Raw genomic sequence first — 6,649 nt, forward strand, 5'->3', positions numbered from 1 at the left:
TGCAGCCCTCAGATTTGCACTCCCTTGAGACGTGCTCCAGGAATGGCCTGGGTGGGATGGGAAGGGGTCTTAGAGGCAAAAGTGGGGGCTCATGCTGGGCCCTGTGGATGTCATTCAGACTGCCATGTCCTGGACTGTGTTTTGCCCTGAGCTCAAAACACCAGGAGGAGCGGGGGCTCCTGGTTCCCTGGACCCAGACCTTGGGCAACTCTTCTCCAAAGAGGAAATGAAGTGGGGGCTGGGAAGAAAGTACCTGTAAATGTAATCCTGGGGCTGGGGCCTCCTTGGCCCAAACCCACCCAAAGGAGACAGGGCCTTCTCTGGAGGCCTACCTGAGGGCTGACTGGCAAATGAAGAGAATGGATGGAGGCAGGGGGCCGAAGTCTGGGACAGGGTGGGGCAGTGGCTTGGCATGGTCTAAAGGGCTGGTTCACTGACCTGAACCCTGCCATCACTTGGCATGGACTCCCAATGGATGACACCCAGAGCTGCCACCTTATTAGTACTGAGAATGACACCCTCTTCCCAGGCACTGTGTGTGCTGTCCAGATTCTTAGTGACTTATCTCTAATAGTGGCATTTTAGGCACTAAAATGGGCCTTAGTTGGGGAAGATGTTTCCAGCTCCTTCTCATTCCTCCACTCCCCTGCTCTCCCCTTTCTGCTCTCTGTTCCTTCTTTCTGGCCCCTCCCTCCACTCCCTCTCCCTCTCTCCCCCTTCTTCTTTTTCTCCTCTTCCCACCCCTTGGTCTCTCCCACATTCTGCACCCTGTGGCTCATCGCATCTCCATTCCCAGTCTCCCCCCTCAGTGAAATGGAGCCTTGAAGACTCTCTGGGATTCTGTGGTCCCCTCTCTGGGCCTGGCATCAGCTGGTCTGTAGAGCCCTGGCCAGCCTTGAATGGCACCTGACTCTCCCATGTGTCCTTTTGGGGACCCAGAGCCACATCCCTTCTCAGGCTACTGGGCTGGGGATGCCTGAGTGGGGCGTGGGCCTTGAGGAAGAATCTGGTGGCCTTCACCTGGCTCTTCCCGGCAGGCACACCCTCTTCTGGCCGTCTGGCCCCTCCTTCCAGCACACCCTGGTTATATTGCTTGTCAACGAAACACAACATTCTTTTTTTTTTTTTAATTTTTTTTTTCAACGTTTATTTATTTTTGGGACAGAGAGAGACAGAGCATGAACGGGGGAGGGGCAGAGAGAGAGGGAGACACAGAATCGGAAACAGGCTCCAGGCTCCGAGCCATCAGCCCAGAGCCTGACGCGGGGCTCGAACTCACGGAACGCGAGATCGTGACCTGGCTGAAGTCGGACGCTTAACCGACTGCGCCACCCAGGCGCCCCGAAACACAACATTCTGGGCCCAGTCGAGCCCCGTCCAGCCCTGGCAAGTGCCTCTTACCTCCCATATCCAGCACAGATGTGTCCAAGGCCTGGGTGCTCAGTCATCTCCTTCTGCTCCCTTCCCCCCCTTCCCTTCCCCAACCTGAGTGCTTTTGCCCACCCATGTCCTCACCACCCTCCTACTGTCATCCTTCTCTTCAGGGAGTCACTCCAGTGGCTACCCCCCCCCCCAACCTCACCTCCATCAACAAGGTCCTTCTCCTCTGAGGAGCCTTCCTAGGGGTCACCACTGACCTCTGTCTCCTTGAATCCACTGCTGCAACCACAGGTGACCAGAAAGAATTTCCCTTCCAGGGCCACCATAACAAATTAGCACAACCTGAGTGGCTTAGAACAACGGAATTTCTTGTCTCACAATTCTGGAGGTCAGAAGTCCAAGACTAAAGTGTCAGCAGGCCATGCTCCCTCTGAAGGCAGTAGGGAAGGAAAGATCTATGCCAGGCCTCTCCCCTGGCATCTGGTAGCTGCTGGCAATAGACATTCCTTGGCTTGCAGGCACGTCACCCCGATCTCTGCCTTCATCTTTCCCTGAGGGGTTCTCCCTGTGCGCACGTCTCTGTGTCCAAACTTCTCTTCTTTTTTTTAGTTAAGTTTATTTTTTTATTTTGAGAGAGAGAGAGAGAGAGAGAGAGAGAGCAGGAGACAGGTAGAAAGAGAGGGAGAGAGAGATTCCTAAACAGGCTCTGCGCGGTCAGTGTAGAGCCTGATGTGGGACTCGAACCTATGAACTGTGAGATCATGACCTGAAACCAAGAGTGTGGCATTTAACCAACTGAGCCACCAGGGGCCCCCAAACTTCCTTTCTTGTGTTTTTGATTTTGGCTATTCTGACAGTGTGAGGTGATACCTCATTGTAGTTTTGATTTGCATTTCCCTTTTGATGAGTGATGTTGAGCATCTTTTCATATGTCTGTTGACCATCTGGATGTATTCTTTAGAGAAATGTCTGTTCACATCTGTCCATTTTTAAATTGGATTATTTGATTTTTGAGTGTTGAGTTGTATAAGTTCTTTTTTTTTAATGTTTATTTATTTGGAGAGATAGAGCTCGCAGGGGAGGGGCAGAGAGAGAGAGGGAGAAAGAGAATCCCAATCCTAGTCTGACAGTGCAGAGCCCAACACAGGGCTTGATCTCATGGCTCATGAGACCTGAGCCAAAATCAAGACGTTTAACCCACCTAGACACCCAGGCGCCCCTGTATAAGTTCTTTATATATTTAAGATACTAACCCCTTATAGGATATGTTGTTGCAAATATCTTCTCCCATTTAGCAGGTTGTCTTTTAGTTTTGTTGATTTTTTCCTTTGCTGTGCAGAAGCTTTTTATTTTGATATACTCTCTGAATTTCCCTTCTTTTAAAAAATGTATTTACATTCATGTCAGAATTTCCCCTTTTTATAAGGACACCAGTCATAATGGTCATAAGCCCACCCTAATGGCCTCATTTTCACTTGATTTCCTCTGTAAAGACCTATATCCCAATAAAGACATGTTCTGAGGTCCTGAGGGTTAGGAATTCAGTATAATTTTTTGAGGGATGGATAAATTCAACCCATGACAATTGACAAGAATCAAAAAAGCTAGATAGCATACTGGTTGTTGAGAATGTGGGAAAGAGACACTGCCAGCCACAGAAAGGGAGTGTGATTGGTACAGTTCTATAGAAGGTCTTTTTTTTTTTTTTAGAAGGTCTTTGAGAAAAAAGGAACACAATATCCAGGGCACATGCTCTTTTGCCTGGCAATTTCCATGTGTAGGAATTTGCCCAATGGATACACTCATATACCAATGCAAAGTCGCAAATACAGGGATATCCATATTCACCTTAGCAAATGACGTGGCGTCTCTCTGTTGCTCTTCTCTGAGTTCTCTTCTGTTCTTTTCCCTGCTTTTAAGGGCTCATGTGATAACATCGGTCCTGCCTTGAAAATGCAGGATAATCTACCTATTTGACCTGATCAGTCAATTGATTAGCAATGTCATACTTGCCAAGTTCCTTCTGCCACGTAACATAACATACTCTTGGAATTAACACCAGGGGGCAGAGACTGTGAGGACCAAAATTCTGCCTACCACACAGCCCAAACACCCATCTCTGAGAGGTAAATTAAATAAATCTATACATCTATATCATGGAGCACTATGTAGTCATTACAAAGAAGGAGGTAGCTTAATATGCTTGAGACAATGAAAAAAAGCGATACACAGAACCATGTATACAGTATGCAACCATACCTCTTTTAAGCGCTTGTTGATGTATATAATATCTGAAAGGTCTCACAAGAAACCAGTAATAGTTGAGTCTGACAAGGACAATTTGGATATAAGGTGGGAGAAAGGCTTATTTTGTAAGTTTTGTATCATATGTATACATTAATTATTCCAAAATCAAACCCTGTTTCCTTTTTCTTCCTCCTTTTCTTCTTCCGCCTCCTCTTGCTTTTTTTTTTTCTTTTACAGCACAGGAAGATAATCTTTACTATATTTTAAATAAAAACAGAGCAGATATCAAGTCCCCAGGTATTTTGATTATTATTCTTTTAAAATAAGGTTTCAGTAACAATAATCAGGAGCAAGACTTAACTGCACAGATATTTTGGTCATTATAATCATCCAGGACACAAAAGCCAGCAACACGAAGTAAAATAAAGGTCATGGCTGTGAGAATTTTTGACGTGCCAAAAATATAGACCACTACATGAAACTCTATCTTTGTATTATCTCAATATTATTCTTTTTCTAAAAAAATTTTTTAAACATTTATTCATTTTTTAAGAGACAGAAAGAGACAGTGCCAGTAGGGGAGGGACAGAGAGAGGGAGACACAGAATCCAAAGCAGGCTACAGGCTCCGAGCTGTCAGCGCAGAGCCTGATGTGGGGCTCGAACTCACAAACTGTGAGATCATGACCTAACCTAAGCCAAAGTCCAGTGCTTAACCAACTGAGCCAGCCAGGCACCCTTTTTTTAATTTTTTAAATGCTTATTTATTTATTTTTGAGAGAGAAAGAGAGCGGGGAAGGGGCAGACAGAGGGAGATAGAGAATCCCAAGCAGGCTCCAGGCTATCAACACAGAGCCTGATGCGGGGCTCTAACTCACAAACTGTGAGATCATGACCTGAGCTGAAACCAAGAGTTGGACACTTAACCGACTGAGTCACCAGGTGCCCCTAAAATCTTTTCCTACATAAATGATGCTGCACACAATAATAGATAATCTGCCAATTTACCATGAGATTGTTGATAGCTTTGAAGAGTCTTGCACATTTGTCATCCAGCACATTAATAAGTAACAATTACTTTTTTAAGGAAGGACACACTGGAAGGGCACCTGGGTGGCTCAGTCGGCTGAGCATCTGACTTCGGCTCAGATCATGATCTCATGGTTCGTGGGTTCGAGCCTCGCGTCCAGCTCCGTGCCGACAGCTCAGAGCCTGGAGCCTGCTGAGGATTCTGTGTCTCCCTCTCTCCATGCTCCTCCCCTGCTCACACCCTGTCTCTCTCTCAAGAACAAATAAAGATAAAAAAAATTTTTTTTAATAAAAAGAAAGGACACACTGGCAAATTGTTAAGTTAACGGCTTTGGCTGAACACTTTTAGTCTGTCACAGGTCAATAGCAATGGTAGAAGCATTGACTACACAGTTCATGGTTCGGTCCTCCCATCTTACACTACAGGTTCCATCAGAGGTGGAAACCCCCCAAAACAGCAACTGGCTGTGTGAAAGCCATATGCGCTCCTCTGGACCACTGCACATGTCACAACATATTTATAAGCATTTCCCAACATAACCAAATGTGTTAAGGTTTGCTCTACTATGCTTGCAGTCTGTTGGTTGATGTTCTTCTGGTTATAATCTTCACCACTGAAGGTCCTATTCATATGCTCTTTAAGGATATTGTTGGTTTCATCAGCATTGAAGCCAGCCTTGTGGCAGTGGCAGTGGTACTTCTCCATGGTGGCACTAACCCCCACAGGATGGAGTCTTCTCTTGTTTCTTGTTTTTTGTTTTAAGTATAATTCCTTACATGAATCCTGAGAATCTCAGTATAGGGCTGTATTTCCTAGGACTGACACAAGATCTTCCTGAGTTCTCTCTCTGCCCAACGCCAGTTTGGCTGGTGGAAAGAGCATTGTTCCCATGCCTACGTGAGAGCCAGGTCTCTTTTCTTCTAATCTTTTCCAGTGGCATTTCCTGGATCTTGGGTAGTTTCTTGAGAAGCATGCTCTGATCAGCCTAGGGCTGATCAGGGACCCCTCTGTGCTAGTCTGCCTCCCAGTAATTCTGTCCTGTGAACTCTAGCTGCCTCATTCTTTCAAGACACTGGTCTACATCTCCTCAACCCAAGAGATCTTGCTGGAAACCCTCTCAAGTCAGTCAGCTAGGGTGATCACAGGCATATCCAGTGTATTGAAAATCATTGCTTCCTGTCTTTGCTATGGTTATCAGGTTATTTGGGGGTGGGTGTTGTTTCCGGTAGGAGGTCGAATCCAGTCTCTGATGCTCCATCTTGGCCAGAAGCAGAGCATAATGTTTTTACAAGGGCCTTTGATGAGTGTTTAATCTATTTTACATACTTGGCCAATTAAATTACTTTAAACATTTTAAGTTACATTTATAAAATTAATACATTACATTTCCCATTTAAAGACTTCAATTGTTTGATTCATAAACAAAATCTTTTCAAGTACTCAAGAAACTCCATAAACCTAATACATTAAAATGTTTATTTTTAAAACTTCCTTCAAACCTTCAAGCCTAATACATTATATATATGGTGGATCTTAAGTACTCTTAAATGTTCTAATACTGTTTATAATCTTGGCAAGATTTTCATGTAAAATGACAAGTCTAAATTGATCACTCAATTGTATATTTTATTTTTTTAATGTTTATTTATTTATTTTTAGAGAGAGAGGGAGAGAGCGAGGGAGGAGCAGAGAGAGAGGGAGACAGAGAATCCCAAGCAGGCTCCACACTGTCAGTGCAGAACCCAACACGGGGCTCGAACTCACAAACTGTGAGATCATGACCTAAGCAGAAACCAAGAGTTGGACACTTAACCAACAGAGACACCCAGGAATCCCTCAATTACGTATTTTAAATTGAAACTACAAGGTTGCCACATTAAGCCAAATTTTCTTGAATATTACAAATATATTAAATCTCAAGTGTGAAAAGGTTATTTGATACAAAAGGTTTGAGTTTCTTGAAGATGATTAGAGTAAGTGTATCTGTTCCTAG

The 6,649-nt window shown here is 44.6% G+C and overlaps 1 pseudogene; it reads right to left on the bottom strand.

The window, feature by feature from the left end:
* Nucleotides 1-5,008: 5,008 nt before the first annotated feature.
* LOC125153930 (dynein light chain Tctex-type 3-like) lies at nt 5,009-5,361 on the bottom strand (annotated as a pseudogene).
* Between the last annotated feature and the right edge of the window lie 1,288 nt (nt 5,362-6,649).

This window comes from Prionailurus viverrinus, chromosome E3, assembly GCF_022837055.1.
Source record: "Prionailurus viverrinus isolate Anna chromosome E3, UM_Priviv_1.0, whole genome shotgun sequence".
Classification (NCBI taxonomy): Eukaryota; Metazoa; Chordata; class Mammalia; order Carnivora; family Felidae; genus Prionailurus; species Prionailurus viverrinus.